Source organism: Thunnus maccoyii, chromosome 7 (assembly GCF_910596095.1).
Source record: "Thunnus maccoyii chromosome 7, fThuMac1.1, whole genome shotgun sequence".
In the NCBI taxonomy this organism is placed as follows: domain Eukaryota; kingdom Metazoa; phylum Chordata; class Actinopteri; order Scombriformes; family Scombridae; genus Thunnus; species Thunnus maccoyii.
Genome location: NC_056539.1, coordinates 3974902 through 3996409, shown reverse-complemented (window position 1 = coordinate 3996409; position 21508 = coordinate 3974902). Strand labels below are relative to the sequence as shown.

Below are 21508 nucleotides of genomic sequence, written 5' to 3'. Positions count from 1 at the left end.
CACTGAGCTGAACATAAAGCAAATTGTTGTTCATAAGCTAACTGTGTATGAGGGATGAACAGACTGATATCCCAAGTATCCTTACTACCAATGCAAACTTTTGTCTTCAGTATCAATACCGGAGTCAAAAAAAAAGAAAAGAAAAGGATCTGTCAAGTTAGAGGTGCGTAAATGCTGCAGGCAGTCAAACATAGCTCTTGGTACATGCACTCTTTGCCTCTCTGCTGCTGCTGAGTGCGAATTAAGAGAATTCACATATTTTTTGTAATTTATAATTTATTGTCCTGGGTTTTAATATTTATTTTATAAAGTAATTAAAGCTTTGAACTCTGGGCTTTTCTGTTTACTTTTCAATCCCTAAATTTTTTTCAACAGTGAAAATATCTGCATATGAATGATAGAGGTGAGGAATATGTTGATAAACATGTGTACAGGACATTCTGATCCTGAGTAATGCTAAAATTATAAGAATTATATTACAAACCGAAGAAAAGATTACTGGATCAGTCACTCCTTTTGTTATTCTGTATATTTTACTGGGGATATTCTAGTTCTAAGTTTTGGAACTACAGTTCCCATAGTGCTTTGGAGGATACAGGTAAGGAGTAATGTTGCCATCGAGTGGGTGTGAGTTAGCTGTGGGCTGCATCTGAGCCTCAATTCTTTAGCTTAGATTTGTTTACATTCTGGCTAATTTGCACCATGAAAAGTTGAACTAAGCATATAACTATTAGCAGTTCCAATTTGCACTGTGACCATGGACAACCATCACTGGAAGGATGAGCGGTCTCTTTTTTTTTAATTGACTTCAAAGTGGATTTATGGATGCAGTTATTTGCAATCAGAACATTAGAGATATTTATAGCCTCAAAAAGTGTATTTGTTATTGCTCACCCCTAGAAGTTATGGCTCCCTATTAGTTTTATAACTCAGCTATACCTCCATCAGGGATGTGACGCTGGCCATTGCTCATTGTAGCAGTGACTATGACTGCATAGGGTGGAGTTGTTGAAGAAGCTACACTTGTATGCTTTGAAATCCACAGTCAGATGAGAAGTGTACACTTTTTAAAATCGACACTCATATTTACCTGTAAACTCATTATGAAGCAATTAGTGGTAATTAGCTTGTATGCACATAGAAAATGTGTACAACTGGATTATGTGGTGGTTGTTTGGCTTGTTAAATATCATTATCTCAAGGTATTCACCTTTTATCTGTGCTACTGCATTCCTGTTCACACCTCAAGGATAAGCTTGTCCAGGAATGGTCCTGTGAACATGATGTGCTCTCGGCTCACTGAAGTGGACTGCCAAGTCATCAGTTCTCAGTCCAAGACAGCATCTGTGAGATACATTGGAACAACAAGCTTTTTCAGAGTAGAGATCCACCACCAGCCAATATTACACCGCTGTTAGAAGCATCTGACCTGTTGGCCAGCTACACTGTGGAATCCCTCTGACACCTTGGAAAGTCAATGGCCTGACAAATTGTGGTGGTTCAGAGAGCAGGAGGGGGTGAAACTCTATTAAGCCAGTGTTCCTGTATTATTCTTCACATCGTGTGTACACTAATATAATATAGCAGTATTGCCTCATAACTCTCTTCAAGTTATTTCATCAACGTTGTTCAAATCTCTGCCTCTGAAAACAGAGGGTGACTGCAAAAGGTGACATCTCATCATCAATACTAATTACCTACCGATGAGAAGGTAATTGGTGGAAATGAATGTGGAACAGCCAATTTACATATGCATAAAAAATGATACAGTACATAACCACAGCTGTGAACAAATAAAATTGAACTGAGCAGAATGGTTAGCACATATTCTGCTTGAAGTGCTTACCAGAGAATAAATCAGAGAATAAATGAAAGTGTATAAGACAGCAAGTGATTCTGGGACTGACCTCCAGACTCATTCCCTGCGAGTGAAGGAGGCAAAGTATAGGCAAAGTTCAGCAGTGTGACTACACCTATATGATCTCAGACCAGATATAATTACTTAATGATCTTGATAACTAAACACTAACTTTGGCAATGTTTCAACTATACTACATTATAATATTACTAAATTCATGGGATATGGGATCAACTTCTGTTAACATGACTTCTCCTATTATTTTTGTGATCCTCCCTTAAATATGTATGCAATGTCACAAATGACACACACACACTGTGACTCCAGCTTGCTGCGTCTGATAAATACAGCACGCGTGTTTAGGGAAAAATGCTACTGACAGTAAATCTGGCCTTAAAGGAGACCTATCATGTTAATTTCCAGCTTTACATTTTTATTCTGTGTCTCAACTAGAGTAGCTTTCCATGATTTACAGTTTAAAAAAATCTTTGGTAACACTTTCTGTGAAGCCCATGTCTATAATGCATTATAAACATACTTATAATGCATTATAATCTGCTTATAGCATTGTATAATTACAGTTATAAGCACTCATGAATATTCGCAATTTTATAACAATAATCATAACACATTATAAGCATTTTCTAATGAGTTATAAGAACAAGAATCATAATGATTCATAATTATGAGAATTATCTATGAGAATCAACTATGAGAATTATAATACACCATGATCCTTGCAAAATAAATGTCAGCAATTGTGAAGCATTATGACACTTTACCTTATAAGTCATTATAAAATGCTTTATACTGTGTTATGATTATTGTAAGCAGAATTTAATGCATTATAAGCATGTTTATAAAGCATTATAGACATGGGCTTCATAGAAAGTGTTACTGAATCCTTATTTATCTTATGCTGGCTCTTTATGCAGCCCCTCAGTTCAGCCTCTGTCGGAAACAGGCCGTTCTATCTCACACAGACTCCACCCTCTACTGGACTCTATGGGTAATACTCTCCTCCAATCACACACACAGTTGCCCACTGAAATCTGCATGTACATAATCAGCTAATCAGGATGCGGCTACCGATTACGTGCGTCCCACAAAGATTTCAGTGTTACTGGAATCAGCTTATAGATTGCCACTCCAAGCTTGTTTCTGCCCGTCATGCCCCGGTCTCCTCACTGCCACTGGGCAGCTCTCCTGCTTCAAGTGTCTCGGACGGGACCACGCAGAGAGCGGCATGATGTAACCATAACCCTGCGTGCACTCCTGGGCACTTTCTTCAACTCAACGCTGGCAATGGTGGGACCATTTACGGCTGTGTGACATCTCACTCCGCTGCAACGAGGGTGAACCAGAGCTCGAGATTGATCTTCATGGTGAAGATGAGTTTACGGCTTCATGGGGCCGTCCACTGCCGCTGGATGCCCTGGCTGAGACTCTCTAAGCAGCTTGGATGACCAATGGACGATGATGACAACCTCTTGTCTGTGTCTGCGACATTGCTGACCTTTGGAAATCTGCCACAGACCTCATTTGCCACCACCACCATTATTTTCCAAAGGTTATGGCCATGGCAGCAGAGCATGCAGGGCTCCCTCTGCTGCCACCATCCTGCCAAAACCGGTCAGCTGGCTTCATGAAAGCTTTTACGGCCCGACTCATCTGGCTCAACTGGCCTTTGTTTTGCCTCCTCTCCTGGATATTTTGCAGTTTGTCAAAGCATCCTGGAAGTAGCCACTGAAAATGAAGTCAGCAGTTGTGGGACTGGTTTCCTTCCTGAGAGTGCAGGGCCACACAGAGACAGGCTGTCCCAGTGTGCCCCACCTGGAAGAGGCCCTCACAGCCCTCCTGGCTGGGTGGCAAGCAGGAAGTTGCATCCTCTGCTGGTGCAGGATAGGGACATGCTGGCAATTTTGAAAAAAATATTCCAACTGGGTGCACAGCTGGCTGTGGCAGCTAACAATCCGGGAATACGATTTTCTGGGCCAGATTCAGAACCTGGTTCTGGGTGTTGCTACTGCTGCAGGGCATGTTATGTCCCCTGCCACAGTTGGCTCATATCATGTGTGGCTGGAACTCAGCGCCTTACAGAGGAAGGACAGAGAAGACCTCCTGGGAGCTCCCATAGCTCTGGGCGGGCTCTAGGGTCCATTTCTTCTGTCACTCAGCACTTCAAGAGGCTGGAAGAGGAGAGGGCACAGCTGAACTGTCACCTGCCACTCATGCCTTCTTCTAGCCAGAGAAAGGACACAAGGTGCATTGCCACAACACCACGGCGAGGAGGACAGTGTGCAGGCAGGGTAAACTACCATCAGCCCCCACCAGCTTGGCCACCTCCCAGACCACCTCGATGGAGACACCGTAACAGTGGCCCTCCTGGGACTGTGGAGCTGCCCATGCTAGAGCAAAGAATGCAGACAGACCCCCGCAAAAGCTGGCATATGCATGGGGAAAGTCAGCGGAGCAGAAATGACGGTCAGTGGGAGGGGGCATCACACTGGCGAGGGCTATGTTCAACAGCCCTCCCCTGGATGTGCCAGTGGAGTTCACCGCCCCCTCCCACCACTGTTCATGTTCATGTTCAAAGAATGATTAAAATGTTTTAATAAAAACAAATTACATTTTCCACCAAACAGCAAAATCCTCCACTCTCCCCTCTTCCAGCTCTCCGGCCCTCCATGACGCTGTGATGATAGCGGCCCAGCCTGCTTCATCCAGCTGGCCACAGAGGCTGCGTAATGAGAAAGCATTCACTCAGCTGGAGCCCCTGCCTCTCTTCCCTCAGTGAGGGAAGCAGACGGCAGGCAGTCTGAATCAGCTACAGGCTGAGCTAGCTGGAAAAAGCTCAGCACTGAGCTCATTCATGAGCGCTACATTACGCGCGAGATTGTGAGGAAGAAACACATCCTGCCAGACATAAGGATGCTCAAAAGCAGATCTGTCTCTCACTGTGTTCCTCGAGTAACGGTGAGGGTCGAGTGGCATTATATCCTTACACAGGCACAATACCTCGTGCTCACACACTGACCGGGGAGAGGATGCTTCATGTCTGCTGAGAGTCAGCAGACTGTCTCCTGCTGTTTTTGCTGCTCTGCATGGGACCAGCATACACAGCTCATCGCTTGGTTTGACGATAGTGCAGCCAGTGGCATTACTTCTTCCTCAGAGAGTAACGCCCCAGGCCCACACACAGACTGAGGAGAGGAGACATCAAGTCTGCTCCGCTCCCCTCCGGTTATTTCTGTGGGAAATACGGAGGGTGAGGGTGCACTGGCACAACATCTAACGCTGTCAATGATGTGTTCACAGACCGCTCCATCGACTCAGCCCTTTTGAAAGCGGCTGCCCATGGGCCAATCTCCCATTTATGGAAGGTCTGGCAGCGGAAAGTGCCCAATTGAATATCACAGCTTTCTGGCTGCTGACCCCCAGCTGGTCGCCCATCCTCCGGCACAGTTTTATGAAGAATATGAGACTGGGTTATTCATTCCAGTTCTGCTGTGTTCCTCCTCCATTCTTGGGCATCAAGGAGATAAATCTATCCTACCAAAAGGACAGAAGACAGGCCGTCTTGATCGTTCCCACTCACGACAGACAGAAGGGGTTTTACTCTGCATACTTCCTGGTTCCAAAGAAGACGGGAATTTTCAGACCCATTTTTTATCTCCACACTCTGAACCAATGTATCGCCTGAAAGATATTTTGCATGCTAACCATCAGGACACTGTTGGAACTGGTTGAACCAGACAACTATTTCACCACCATCGACGTGAAAGATGCTTATTTCCATGTCAAGGTGGTGCCGAAACACAGGAAGTTGCTGCATTTGGCCTTTCAGGTGATAGCCTAAGACATCAACAGGCAGAGTTTGGCTACTCTCTGGCAAGGGAGCATATTCAGCAAGTGTGTGGATGCAGCACTGCAACTGCTGCATGATCAGTGCATGAGGGTCTTCTTTTACTTAGACGACCTCATTGTCATGGCCAAATCCAGAGAATGGGCCATTTTCCATACAGCCATACAGTTAGTTTTTGTCATCAACTAGAAGAAGACTGCCCCCCAGCCACACCAGCAGGCGTAGTATCTGGGAGTTGTGCTCGACTTGCTCAGTCTGTGGGCCATTCTGTCAGAACCCAGATGTATGGCCCTGCAGCAGGCAGCCCTCAGACTACGGCGGGGAGCAGCAGTGACAGCTCTGACTGTCATGCAGGGGCTGGGGCTCATGGCGGTGAGCCATCCAGTTGTCACAAGCTCCTGCAACAGTGGTTCGCCAGCCTGCACTTGGATCCCAAGAAGCGCAAGCATCACTTGGTGAACATTCCCTCATCAATGTAGAAGGACCTGCGTTACTGGGGGTCCCCACAGCATCTTTCGACAGGGTCCATTGCCCAGTTGTGGGCATTCCACAAGTGTGGGGAGCTCTGTCTCACGAGGTGGGCTCGATAGGCACGTTGCCCACATTGGGGAAACCTCTCCAGGCTTGGCTCCTGAGAGGAACAGGATGATGCGGGCTGGACTGTAACAAGTGGTGCAGACCATCTAGTCAGTGGGAGGAGAATCCACCATTGCTTGCTACAAAGCAAAGTGGTTGGGATTTCAATGCTGGTGTGGGGAAAGGAGCTTGCATGTGCAGTGGGAGAGGTTCTCTCCTTTCTACAGTACTTGGTGGAAAAGGGGCTGTCTCATGCCACTGTTAAAGTGTATACAGCAGTGATTTCTGTGTGTCTCTGCCCCCCAGTGGGAACTACTACAGTTGGTGCTTGAGGCCCTGGTGAGTGAGTCTTGTGAGCCTGTGGAGTGCTCCTCTCCGAAGCTGTCAGCTTTGCTGCTTGCACTGACCTAAGCTGAGAGAGTGAGTGAATTATGCGCCCCGTCAGTTCAAAGCCAAAGCCTTTTTTTATTCCCAAGAACATAAGGAGTTCATTTAGGTTGAGATCTATTTAGCCACCCCATGGGGACATCAGGGAGGCAAAATTACATCTATTATGCCAAGTACGTGCATTGGCATGTTATGTTGAATGCACAGCTGCCTTTCAGTGCACTGAACAGCTGTTCATGTGCTATAGAGAGGGAGTGATCCTGTCCAAGAAGTGCCTAGCTAATTGGCTTTATGAGTGCATCTCCCAAGTTTACAGGCAGGCGGGTAAAGACCCCTCCCACTGTGGTCCAACTGACCGACCACTCGACATTGCCATCGCTAGAGATGCTACTAGCGGGGCTGAAAAGAGCAGAGGTATCACAATGGTTCAAATCCAGAGGTCTTTGTTCCATGTCATAGTAGCTAATAAACACACTGCAGGGTACACATGGATCAGAAAAGACCAAAAAAAACCCATACAAATGTTACTGGTGCTCAATTAATAATGTCACGTCCTCTTGAACATGTCTGCATATGGCAGGCATACTGATTCACAGATCATTTTCAGATGCTCAAAACTTCAAAAAAACATTTTAATGGATACAACCTCTCTTAATGTGTGCTCAGGCTGAATGCAAAGCGGATTTTAGTGATGGAGCAATTGCATACAAAGTCAAAGCAAAGATGAAAGTGGATGAAAACAGGCTAATTCACTCTAGGTAACACAAAAAGAGAGTAAATGCATTGAAAATGTTTCAATTTGAGAAAATGTGTCAATTTCTTCCTAAAACTGTATGACTCTAGTTAATAAAGAGAGTAAACACACACACACTGCACACACACTCATGGCTGGTGTGAAAGTTGCTAGCTATACCTGCATCTAACATCTTGGTACCATTGGCTGTTTGGAGTAAATAAACACAGACTAAAAATCACTCCCAGGGTTCAGATTTGAGCAAATAATGTGAGGCAATAGTAGAAAATTGTACTTGGTTGTTCCGGATATAAATTAAGACTAAAGAGTGATTGCTCTTTTGCCGATGTGACAACTTTACCAACAGCATAATGCCAGCAGACTAAACCACAAAAATGGTAAATCAACATCACAAACTCTAAAACTGCCTACAAATCACTACTCTAGAATGATATGTCATATTAGGTTGTATGTCAGTGTTTGCCATCCTGTTTGGACTTTTTGCCTGTCACCATGTCATTCTTTTTTTTTTTTATTCTTTCATTTAACCTCCTGCAGTATTTCAAGGATTTAAGGAGCAACATAAACAAACCTGACTTGTCTTAACAATGGCTCTCAGCCTCTCTAATGCCACTGTAAAACAAAAAGCCTCTCGGGCTTAAGGTTTAATACTACCAGGACCACATCTGCACAGCAGCACCAAACAGCGAGGTGCATGGGGGAATGGTTTGACACTCCCATCTGACTCAAGCCTAATGGGGCGGCAGGGTCATGCTGTTTAATGGCAGTTAGCTAGCTGAGTGACAGCGCTGCACCAGGCCAGGGGCTCAGCTGTCACGGATCGCAGGTGTGCTGCTGAGTTATGTGTCATTGTAGGATGCGATAAGGTCGAGAAGAGACTGGGTAGGAGAGGGGAAATTGATAGGAAAAGATAGAAAGAAACAGAGCAAAGAGAGCAGAGAAAGTGCAGGGAGAGCCTAGCAAGCATGTGGCTCAGGGTGACATGCAGGAGGTCGACATTCCAACCCAAAGGTTCGACACAAACAGGCAAGCAGTCACAATATGACATTATGACATGGCAGCAGCTACCGTAAACAGCCGATCTGATCACATGAAGATATTTAGGATCCAGTTGCAGAAATTGACAGAGGTAGAAGCACTATCTGATGACTAAATCTTCTCCATGGACTGGTTAAACCACAAAAGTGAAAGTAAATGGACAAGAGGGACTCTGAAAGACACTGCAAGCCTGCACACTGCTGATCCCACCTGCATGACTCACTCCTGTGTGCAATTTAAGTGGGAAATGTCAGAGGCAATTATAATGCAAAGCTAACCTTTTTGTGAGGGAGATTATGGCATTGATATGTTGTAGCTTGTCATACATGGTGACAAAGAATGCCTCCTTGACAATTCTCAATAATTCTGGCGAGGCAAATTGCTCTGCATGTGCAATCAGGAGTCTGTCACACAAGAACGTAAGAAAGGCTTCAGGAGGTGAAGTCAGTTGTCTGTGTTGAATATATTAACATGAATAATCAGGCATTACAGAATACAGATAAATATGATACGTAAAATACATTACAGTATACTAAAAGTATGTATCATTGAAAATATGAAATTGTATTTGCATTTTGTAAATAATTTAACCCTTTGAACCCTGGGCTTTTTTGCTTGGTTTTCAATCCCTTTATTTAAAAGCTTCCAGCAGAGTTACTGCATGTCTTAGCCAGTTATTTCCTGTATAAGTTGGGCTACTCAGAAATGCTACTAGTGTGCATGTGAGTTGTATTATACATACTTTAGAGCAGTTTTAATGAAAAATAAATTGTTTTATGCAATTCAAAATGATACAAGCTTTTTCCCTGTCCACAGGTTTTCAACACAGAGAAAATGTGTGTATATTAATGGATAGAAGAGAGTGTCAGTGTTCCAGAAATACAAGAGCCATGTTGATAGGACATTCTGAGCCTTAGTGATGTCAGAAAAGAAGATAGATCAACTGGAAAAAGATAATGGATTTTGTTACTCTTGTTGTTATTTATTTATTCATTTATTTAGGTATTTTATTAGGTATAATCTAGTTCTAAGTTTTCCATAATGTTTTGGGGGGATAAAGGCAAAAGGGGTGTTGCCATGGAGTATGTGAGTGTGTGAAGTAGCTGTGGGCTACACCTGAGCCCTGTTTTGTTTACACTCTTGCTGAATGAACTATTAGCAGTTCCAGTTTGCTCTGTGACCATGTATGTACAGACAACTATCACTTGATTATTGTGACACTGATGAAAAATAAAAATGTAAAGAACTGCAGTTATGAGGAGCGTCTTTTTAAAAATGTACTTCAAAGTCGATTGTTTTGATATAGACATTTATCTGTGATCAGGACACTGAACATATTTAAAGCTATCTTCACATTGAATCTAACAAGAGTGTATCGTGTATGTGTGTGTTCAGATTTTACTGAGTTGTGACTGAGAAGGAGTGTGCTTATCGATGCAAATTGTGTCCATTGGGTGCAAAGGGTTAATTAATATTCTCTGATTCAAAGGTGTGTGTAAAATCATTCATTAGCACTATGCATAAGATAATATGCATAAATGCACCTTGTTGAATCATCAGCACAAACAAGAGATGAGAAACTCTTGGAAAATACTTGCCTCTTTCATATAAATTCAAATGTACAAGCATTTGTGCATAGAGGACATAACATTCTTTTTGTGATTTTCTCTTATTTTTATACTGTTATAATATCGGATGTCTATGTTAAACACGGTCCAAGTTACAAAACTTGAGGTGAACTTATGTAAATGCTCCCCAGAAGTCAAAAGTCATGGCTTCAACCTGCTCTGAGAGCTCTGTTTGCAATGTTACCTCTACTCTCTCCTCGTGATGACATCAGATTGTTTGTGCATGCCTATTAACAACCCTTTTACAGTGTTTTGTACTTTCATATTTGGAGCCATTCACTAACCACCTGTCATTCTACACTGCTATGTTGAGGGACATTGAGGTTATCATATTAAAAAGGTATCAAATTCAAATTTACAGTGGTCAAATTAACCTCCTGAACCTGAAACCCTGACTTTGCTATTCTATTAAGCTTCCAGAGTAAAACCTCTTTGTATATGAGACCATGTTTTGAGATGGTTCTGGGTTTCATGCATCAAAGTTCCTTTAGAAAGCCTCAAACATGCCCCAGTTAAGTGCAGAACACAGGACCTCCTCCAAACATCAAAGAACCCTTACGATAGCAGTGCCATACTCCCCCTGGGCCAGTTTGGGCCCTTCATTATTCATTAAGAGGAAGAAAGACACCTGCACAAAACTGCAGTCACAACAGCATCTCTTAGAATAAAAAGACAGATATTATTTTGCTCTATTGGAGAATAATTTTTGTCAAAGTTGTTGATCATTTTATTATTATCATCACTACTGCTGCTGTTATGAGTTCAAGCAGATGGAATGAAAACCCTTTGTGAAGCTCTAAAAAGGATCTGTATCTCAGAGCCCCTTACAGTAGCTCCTGAACCATAATGAAATAGCAAATAAAATCATCTGATTCGTTGGCTCAAAGCAAATCTTTTATACAAATTCTGTTTTTCCTGCAATATTTCAGCAATTGCAATATTCTAAAGAACTTGCTTCTCAACAAATCTAATTCAGCGTCAGCAAAAAATTGCAGGAAATATGAGATATGGAGAATCCAACTTTTTGGGCATGATGGCAAAACCATACTGCAATTGCTTTGTCTCGGAAGCTGGAGACATAACCACATTTCAGATTCATTTTTCTTTTTTTGGCAAATATTCCTGTACAGTGCAGCATTTGGGTTGCTCTCAGACCACAAAACTGGTGGGAAAAACTTTAATGGAAGGACAATGACTGACTTGAAAAAGTGACAATGTGACGATAACACTAAATAAAAATCTGAATAAAAAAATAGTAAAACAAGCAAAACACATGTCACATATACAGTATATGAATAGGACTCATCATCTAGGGACAATGAATAGCCAACAGAGACCAACTAACCAAAATTACCATCCTTACCATCAGGATTACTGAGATGTGACCTTGATCTTAACCAAAATAAAGTTTGTAATTAAGTAGTAATGTTTTCTTTAAAATTACACAGAAGCCATCCTCTTACAGGATTAAAAAATACTGACACTTTTATAATTACTGCAAATCCCAGCACCAGCTATAACAAATCAATGAACATGAGTGATAGACTTTCTGTATTCATTTGCTGCATCTCAGAGAGATCCAACTGTATGGCGATAGCTTTAATTTATCTCTTAGCTGTTGTAAAAGGACTACACTGTGGAGACTACAAATTTGACAAGTCTGCTGATTGCAGAGATTGGAGCTGCAGCTTTTGTCTGATACCAAAGCAATCAATGTGCACCTTTGTGTCAAAGTACTGTTGTGCAAGACTGTGAAACTTTTGCCTCAAACAAAGAAAATCTCACATGCAGGTGCAGGAAACACTTTATGCCTTCAAAGTAATTCTGTCTCTGTGCAGTACTATTGGCCCTTCAGGTCCATTAATCAGGGGTCTCTCGGGATGTTAAAGGTCCAGGTTAAGTCTGATAGGTGACAGGGTTTTTGCTGTGGCTGCAGCCAGACTGTGGGTAAGAACTTCCCAAAGAGTTAGATCAGCCGAATCAGTCAAAATGTTTAAAGGAGGCCTTAAAATCTGTTTTTTTAGCTTTTTATTGTGTCTGACAAGATCTTCTTTGCAGTTTTGCCCTCATTCTTTTGCTTTCAAAACATGCTTTTTTGGTCATTTTGCCATAATTTGTAGGGTAGACAGTCATTGACAGACCATACTCTTGAAGCCATTTGGTTTGCAATATAGAGTATACTTTACGAACATTTGTGTCAATGTTCTTACTTTAAACATGCAAATTAGTTGCCTAAATGAGGAGCTATCCACTGAAGGAAATGGCAGCCCATGTAAGAACAGGTTGAGAACGTATGAAAACGAGTGACTCATTCAGAATTATAATGAATCAAACCATTCACATTCAAATCATTCTTGAATGGTCATTCAGCTAATTACAGTGACTGCCTCACAGTGTTTGACAGTGTTGTCATGGAAGATCTTATTAGTGCAGCTCATGAAACTCAGACAGCAGAGGTGTTACTGTGGTATCATCCCTGTGCTGGCTACACACAATTAAAGGACACCTGCTTTAGAAAAGTGAAAAGAATTAGAGATTTATGCATTGGTGTTCTCATTTTTCTATTGGCCATTAATGAACAAACTCTGTATAAGAAATGAAGCAAATGAGAGTGAGAAATAAGAGTTTGGCAATTTAATGCCTGTCATAAGGAAATATCATATCTGGAGAAATTATAGTATCAATGAGGGTAATATATTTCATTGCATATTCCATTATCAATCCTAGTTCTATATATGCATTGCTTTGACAACATTATTCAAATTCCACATTACCAGACACTTAAGGATCTTATTGTTTTCAAATGGGCTGCAACAAACTCTACTCTTTTTAATCAGCACAAAAATATTTGTGAAATGAAACGCAGGAGATGATATAAATTCTTACCATGGGGGAGTAAAAATAACTTTAACTGTTAAACTGTTGTTGCTTTCTTTTCTCTGTTGACTGGCATCACTAAACAAAGTCAATTCCAGGAAGGTATCATCAACACTTTAGCTGCAGTTATAATCGCCTGTGTTTCATTCACATGCAAATACTATTCAGTTTTGTCATGTGTGAAAACGTATGCTACTTTCCTTGTTAGGTCAGAATATGGAAGTATGGATATTTCTAGCTGGCAGTCTGTAGTTACAACCTCAGATAAAACAGATGGAGAACAAGGATGCCTGCAAGACTCAATTTACACATTGCTAAACTCTGTTCAAACCCTGTTCTGTATAAAATCCCATTGCTGTGCTGCTGTTGCATAATGTTAGCAAGCTATTTAGTATAGAATATTTGGAACAGTTTGATGCTCACACAAATATTGGTGTGTTGGACTCATTTAAATCATGATTATCATTTTTTATGGTTTAAAGGCACCTGATAGCGCGTGCTTACGGTTAGGGAAAGATGTCTTGGGTGAACTGAACCATGAGACAGGATATGTTGACTTTTCAATGTTTAACCAAAGATGTGCACCCTCCTCCATCACATTGCACCTGCAAGCAGGCAATCATTTTCATGTTCAGCACCATGGACAGCTATAGTCCCAAACAATCAGAACAGCCACGTGAAACAATCAAACCACAAAATATATGTAAAAATGCTCTATCTCCAGGACCAATAGAAATACCATTACTTACTATATTAGTCCTATACAAGCAACAAATAGACAAGTGACAACGTAAACTTTTTGACACTAAGTAATAGCTGAAACAGGAACTAGATAACTGCAAAAATACATTCAGATCAGATAAAAATCAAATCAAAAATTATTATTAGCATGTCATATAGATGCTATTTGCTAACAATTCTAACTAACATTGAAAGGCTGATTCAAAATGAGATGTTGCCACCAAGGCACTCCATATTTTACATTTTTCAAACTGTCAGTAATTCCTATGAAAAGACCAAAACCAACAGTGTTAGTATATCTCTCAATACTTATTCAATTTCCTTTGGTTCTCAGCCCCAAGCCCATTGGTTTCTGAAGCCGTATATCTTTTAAAACAGCTTACAAAAATATAATGTTATGTACTACTCAAACAGGAGGAAATGAATTTTTGGGGGAGTAATATTCAGATGTACAGATACTTAGATGCAACAGTGTTTATAGCACCAAGATTGCGTTTTAAGTTTTTCTTTTTTTAAGTTGTTTTTTTTTTTTTTTTTTTTTTAGCACTTTTTGCCTTCTATTGGTAAATTAATGGCGAAGAGGCCAACAGGCCAACATTTATTTATTTTTATTTTAATTAATGATTTATTGATCGACAAACATGGTGTCTCAAATTGGGGCCACTAGACAGCAAATTCCTGGGCTGCTCTCTGTTGCCAGTCCGCCCCTGTCCTTTATGTCAGGGTTGCTTTACTTTCAAGAGAAGCTTTCAAACACTTAACCTTATATGTATTCTGTCCACAATATAGGTTGAAGTATACATTAAAGTCAGATACCATGCCATGATTGCTTGTGTGTATGTAGCCTAAGCGGTGCATTGGAGCAAGTAATGGGAGACAATGACTGGAGAAATGGATGACTCCTCAAAAGTCACCTTGAGTGAATAGAACTCATCATTCACATGCCAAACACACTCACACACACTTACTTGCAGGCTCTCCACAAACTGACCAAGGTCTTTGTCAACACTAAGAATACGTAGCATGTGGTACTATACTTGATGATATTCATCAGCTATGTCTTTGACCAAATCTGCCTTCATCAATGGTAAATATGACGATGCTGACAGTGATGTACTGTGTGCTATTAGTGTCATCTCCATGTTTAATGTCATTTATATGTGATCCTCACATTGTCACCATATACAGTTTGGGCTGGCATTGAAAAGAGTGTGATTTCCATGTAAAATATGTACTCGTCTTTTTTAGATTTGTAATATATCTTTTTTATTTCATTTTTTAAAATTCTATTTTATCTTCATAGTATTAATGTAATGTTATAACTCAAAATAAATATTCTAAGCAGAAACTGTATCATGTCTGAAGGTATTACTTACATTCTTTGACATCAAACCAGACACACACTGCATTTAAAAAAGAAAGAAAAAAAAAATCTAACCTGTAAGCACTTTCCTTAAATTCAACTAAAATTCTCATACTTGGTGTTGAATAAAACAAGACTTAAATATAGACTTAAAGACTCAAATGTAGACTGAATTGTTAATAGTTTTCTTTGCCTCAGATAAGTTTTAGTTTTAGTTGAATAAAAACTGACTAAAATGAAGGAGGATGGAAGAAGTTGACTAATGACTAAAACTCACAAGAACTCTTGATATCATTACTAAGACTGAATCTAAAAACAGCTGACACAATTAAAACTGATAGTAACAGCAACACAAAAAGTCATAAAGCCACCAAACTTATTCAGTAATGACAATTATACTGAAAAATTGATTCAAAGTTTGCTAACATTAGCTAAAATTAGCTGCCATAAGCTACTGGTCATACCAGACCACGGGTGTGTTTCATTTCTTAAATTCAAAGTTTTATTTGTAAGAGGAAAATAGTGTTGTTCTTTTTAAAAGTTTAATAGTCTGGCTTTAAAGGAAGATGCTATATGTGTAAGTGTCAAAAAAATGTTAAAAATACAGCAGCAACAGACCATCTCTAGGTCTATGTCCTCAGTTTCAGGATTGTCAGTGGAAAATAGCTTTGAGAGCAACTGGTAACACTTCTAATAACCTGAATCATGTGTTTTATCGTGAATGCAGTCAAGTCAAGAATTAACACTGACGCTCACCTTTAAAGCCAACATGAATGAGAGATTCTTTAGGCCCTCAGAAAAAAATGGAAATTTCAACATCTATGACAATTAGATAAAGCTTTTCTTCTGATGAAGATCATGTGATATGATCAAAAACTTCCAAACAGCTACTAGATGGACCTTGAGATGTGATTACAAGTCCATGCAATCTGGTTTTAAAGGGAAATTCCACCAATTTTACACACCAAAGTGTTTTCAGGTGTTGTACTGCTGCATATGTGAAATAGTTGTATAAAGCTTGTTGTGGCTGCAGAGGGAGTTGTATGAAATCTGATACATTGATGTATGTTTGATAATGTTTCAAGTGATGTTGCTTGAGTCAGTGTCAGTTGGGGCTGAAGACTACATGTTTGAAAATGAAAAAAATCTGGGGTTGTGGAATTAGAAAGAAACAAGGTTGCCAGACCACTGTAGCCTGCTCCTCATCTCTGCTTGAGGCTACAGTAGCCACTATTAGCATCACACACCCCAATTCATACAGTCAAGTGAATCAAGTCAACTTGCATTGTGGGTAATGTGGGCACCATGTACATTACAAGGAAGAAAAAATGCATATAATGAAAAAGATATAGCATATATCTGGTTCTGCTGCATCAACTTTGATCATTTTTTGTAAACTGTCTATCATGAGTCCATCAGTGTTGCAGGAGTGTGGAGTATTCTTAATATATCTGTGTCCAAGATTTCTGATGTCACTGTGATACTAATGTTACAGGGAAAGTAACATGTCACTGTTTCTCTGGATAATACATAGATCTCACTGTGAACCTCTTCAATTAACTACTTTCTAATGATGAAGTAGTCCCTACAGTCCCTATAAAAACCCAATGGTGCATCTCATGTAAGTGCATTTCAGTCTTTTTGTTTTTCTTTTTGCACACTTGGCCCCATATTTTTTTATTCCTTCTTGCATTATGTGTAAGGTCTTTCCCGTACTGCACTGAAATATGCTACAGAGCAGGGATAGATAGAATCAGTCCTGACAAATGGGCTATACTTAGATAAAGGTTACATAAGCTGTAGTAATAATGTGCCAATCAGGGGACCACAGGTCATGCCTTCTAACCTCTAACCCACCATGTTTTTTCATAATTTGAGGTATAATAGCGCAGATACCTGCACTGCTAGAGGCCATGGGTTCAAACCACATTCCCACTGAGTTCCATTAAAGGGTCGTGCTTTCCCAGTTCTGTATTTCACGGTTAATGTTTCTTACTCTAGAAAACAATTAGCTTAAGGAATGTACGCAATTGCCATGAAACCTCACTGCCTTGCCACTGCATGTTTTCGAGCCTCAAAATTGACACCATAATATGTGCGCTGACTATAAATCTATATAATTGCAGCCTCAACAACGACTGAAGTACCCTCAAGGCTGGAATTTAACCCCTCACTGCTCCAATTGAGCTATTCAACAGGCTCCGGTAAAATGAGTTTGTGTGGGCAGCTCCCAAGTGTAAATGAATGTGTGTAACCCTGAGTCCCACTGGAACACCTCTTCCAGGCTATTGCTGTAATATCCCTGGTGTATTTCTCTGATTGGTAATGGTTAGAAATATAAAGTTAGGCTGACAGCACCTACTGTACATTTGCATTTACTTGTTGCAGCTGTGCCTTTAAGACAACTGAAAATCAAACCAAATTGCATCAACCTAGCCAGCTACTAATTTCTAAATAACCTCCATAAGATCACTTAAAAGCCCCAACAACCTTTCACATCAACAGCTCTTTAGCTTCACCTTTAAAAGTGAAGCACTGACTGACACTAGTGCCGCTTCTATTCAACGCAGGGCTTTACTTCTTGTTATTCATCCTCTTCGCCTAATGGAAGGTCGGATACAGAGAGCACAACAGGTGTCCTACTCAGACACACACATACACACACGCTTAGTCTAAGAAACCTGCTGGCCGCGGTCCACTGACTCCTCGGTGAGCGACATGCATCATTAACAGCTTTTAAACTGCAGAGGCGTCCTGCCTCTAGGATCTTCTAACAGGCCGTCCATCTCCCCCTCCTTACAGCATCCCACCCACTTCACACACACTCTTTAAAGTGTTACTAAAGAGGCTTAACAGCCCATTCCAAAAAGCCTGCATGGGGCCTTTGTACTCAAAAGAAACCAAAAAAAAAAAAAAAACGCTACAAGCAACAAATGGTACTTCATTGAGTGCCCTCATACCAGTTGCTCTGCTGAGATGGTTAAGGGCAGCAGCAGGTGAGTAAAACTGTTTTCTCTACAACACAACTTGTTTCCCAATGTTTGTTCAAAAAACTGTAAGTAAGAATTGTTAGAGGCAAGTAAAAGCACAGAGTCTTGTCACAACTTATGAAAGCATACATTATATATATATATATGAATATGTCAGGATGTGATGTGAAATCTGAAACAGTGTCGAGTGTGCAGGTTTTCTTTTGAAGCAACTGTATTAGCAGGCTGATAAAAGGTAGGACAGATGTTTCTTGCGGTGATTTTCAAAATGAGAACAAGCGTTTGGCTGGTTCAGCAGGGTCGATGCGCTTTGAGCTGATGGATTCTTGTAACTTGCCATTAAAACATCACACAATGATGTATAGACTGCCTTATATCCAACAACAGAGCTTTAAAGAAGTGCCAGCGTTTGATGTGTATATGGTGTGGGTGCATTCAGTAACAACATGCTGAGGATATGTTGTAATGATAGAGGCTGGAGGCTGTAGTAGCTATGATCGGATATACAGTATATATATATATATATATATACATGGGGAGGCACACACAATTGTACCTCACCTGCATGTTTTTAGAATGACATTACTGTACTGTTGGTGTCATGAAGCTGAAGTGAAATCCTTGTAACTGCACTGGATTTCAGCCTATGAGATTAAACATGCTTTAAAACAATTATAAAACTGTTTGGTAAGCACAAACCAATAAATACTGTGAGGCACAACCTAAAATGGCTTCACAATCCACAGAAAAACGAATGACGGTGATAAAAGGAAACTGACAATTTTTAGTAATTTTAAAGACCTAGAGAGAGTAAACATTGTGCATCCTGAACAAATTTGAAATCCTATTATATTTGTTCAATTATTCCATTGGAACAAAAAGGCGGATGCATTTATTTCAGCGAAATATTCTTCCGTATTTCGTAGTATTCAGCGAAGCATTTTCACATTTCATGGAACAAAATTAAACATAAAAGCTTTCATTTCATTAAGGCTTTCACTGCAATAACGATGGTAAACCATTTTATTGCCATCGCGGTTAATAATAGGAATTTTCTTTGCGTAGTAATAAAATCTTACAATAATTACGTTGCTTAGAAATTGCGGAAATATCCAAAGATTTCAATCCCGAAACAAAAAAGCAAGCCGAAAGAAAGCAAAGCGACATTTCTCTCCGAATATGCACAGTAAAATAATCTCAGCAAACATACAAGATCAAAAAAAGGTGCAGTGTGTCTTTAATTCCCTGCCTTTGTGGCGGTGGCAGCAAAAGAGAGGGCATCCCAGGCGAACCACAAAGCCAAGGGTTAAAGACGATACCACGCTGACTCTCCCTAAACGACATGCCACGCCATTTTACCAGCTCTTTATTTCCCCGTCATCGCAAAACCAGCTGCAACTTCCTGCTCACTTGCATGCCATTCAAGGACAAGGATGAGAGAAGCAGAACAGTGAAAAAAAGGAGGAATCAGTGTTTCAACAACATTAAGGGAAGGTCATTGTCTGCGGGCTTACCCTGGGAGAGATGCAGAGGGCCTGAACCTGCCAGAACCTATCCACAGCGACCGGGAGCGGGACCTGCAAGAGACCAGAACAACAAAGACAGTTTGTGACAAAGCTGAAGCGCCGCAGTCCGAGAGGAGTGAAATCAAATGTGACATTTTTCATTTATTTGTAAATGCCTCCTTGGCAGCACACTCACTCGAAACGACAGTTGGGCTCTTACCAAGTTAAGGGGTGCTGATGGTAGAATAGAGGGATCCTGACAGAGGTTGTAATGAGATGCCGTATTAGGGCCGCTCTCTCATCCGCTCTCCCCTCTCTCGCCCAGGAGCACGCCCTTCACTTCCAATCTACTACCCCAACCATTTGGAAACGGTTAACCCTATGAAAAACTACACTAACCCTCTTTGGTGCTCTGATAAAACATTCTTTGTGGGTTTATTTTTGTCAAAGAAGCCTTTGATGCTACAAATGCCTTTTTCAAAAGGATTCTGGAGCATTTGGAGCTTTGGGAAGGTTGGAAAAAGACTTGAAATATGCATTATGCCTAAAAAGCATCACCTGAGGTTGTAAAGCACTGAATTGCAGTGGTGGAAAGTAACTGAGTACATTTACTTAAGTACTGTACTTATGTGAGAAAATTGAGACATTTGTACATATTATTTGAGTATTTACATTTTATGCTCCTTTTTACTTCTACGTGATTACAAATCAAAAGTCAATATTCTATTTTTTATTCCTGTAGCTACTAGTTATTTCAGATTGTTGTTACAAAAAACAAAACATATGATAAGTTTATGAAGCGCAATACCTCTCGACCTTTTTGGCTTGTGACCTCTTACAAAATAAATGGTCTGGTTGGGGTCTATTGTCCTGTTTTGTATGACTATAAGTTGTTAGCAATCCCACCAAACAGACATCTCCCCTCTAAACTTCTCTGATTTCATTTGGTTGCATTCAAATAACTGTTTGAGGCACAAAGAGGTAAAACTCAATTATTTCACAAAAAATAGCTGTGTATCTCACAAAAAAAAATAAAAAAAATAAAGTACAGATTTGTTGGAGATTTGTTGTTTTTTTCCCTCTTTCCCATCCCATCATCATCATCATCATCTCAAGACCTCCCAGATTTATCTTGTGAGACTTTGGAGGAGGCCTGACCCCATACACTGGGAACCATTCCACTAAATTACAGAACTGCATATTAAGTAGTTATAACTAGCTCCATGTTGACGAGCTACAACAGTAAAATGCTGCTTACGCAATGTTTGAATGAACAATCTAATAATGTAATACATTATAATATCTCAGTGACACGGGCCTATTCTAGTTTTACTTTTGATAACTGAAATACATTTAGCTCATAATACTTTTTTACTTTTACGTAAGTACGATTTTAAATGCGGATATTTTGTTTGTAATGGAGTATTTTTATATCTATATATTGATACTTTTGTGTTTCTGCAGGGTTCACTAAATTAATTTGAAAACTTTAAGACCTTTTGTAATAATACAGTCATAATGCTGGAAAACCAGATGGACAGTAAGGCTTACAATTATTAAGTACATGGATTTGTTGGCAGTTACATGACATTTTTGTCTGAAACTACTAAAAAAGTATTACACAACCTCCTGCTGCATATTCCTTTTTAATACCTTCTAAGGCCTGAACTGAATTTAATGCCTTTTAAGACTTTTCAAGACCTATAGATATCCAGTTTTTACTTAAGTAAATGATTTCAGCATTTCTTCCACCACTCACCCAATTTGACTGTTATCAGCCTAATGAATAGGCATTGTCATTACACATCAGTCCCAAATATATGGGCTAGTAGGATCCTACTGTTATCACCCGTGTATTTCAGCTAGCCGATGTTGACGGAGATTTAATATTGCTGTCCTTTTCTGAAAGCGGGCTGCTCACATAAA

General features: G+C 40.3%; 1 protein-coding gene across 9 annotated transcripts in view; it reads right to left on the bottom strand.

The window, feature by feature from the left end:
• Window positions 1-21508, bottom strand: part of LOC121900143 (inactive N-acetylated-alpha-linked acidic dipeptidase-like protein 2) — a 651762-nt gene that overhangs the window by 600531 nt on the left and 29723 nt on the right. For all 9 annotated transcript variants that reach the window (XM_042416175.1, XM_042416174.1, XM_042416172.1 and 6 more), the window contains 2 exons: window positions 19592-19654; window positions 1211-1344 (listed from right to left, as the gene is read on the bottom strand). The gene's annotated coding sequence lies outside the window, so the exon portion shown is untranslated. The remainder of the gene's footprint in view (window positions 1-1210; window positions 1345-19591; window positions 19655-21508) is intronic.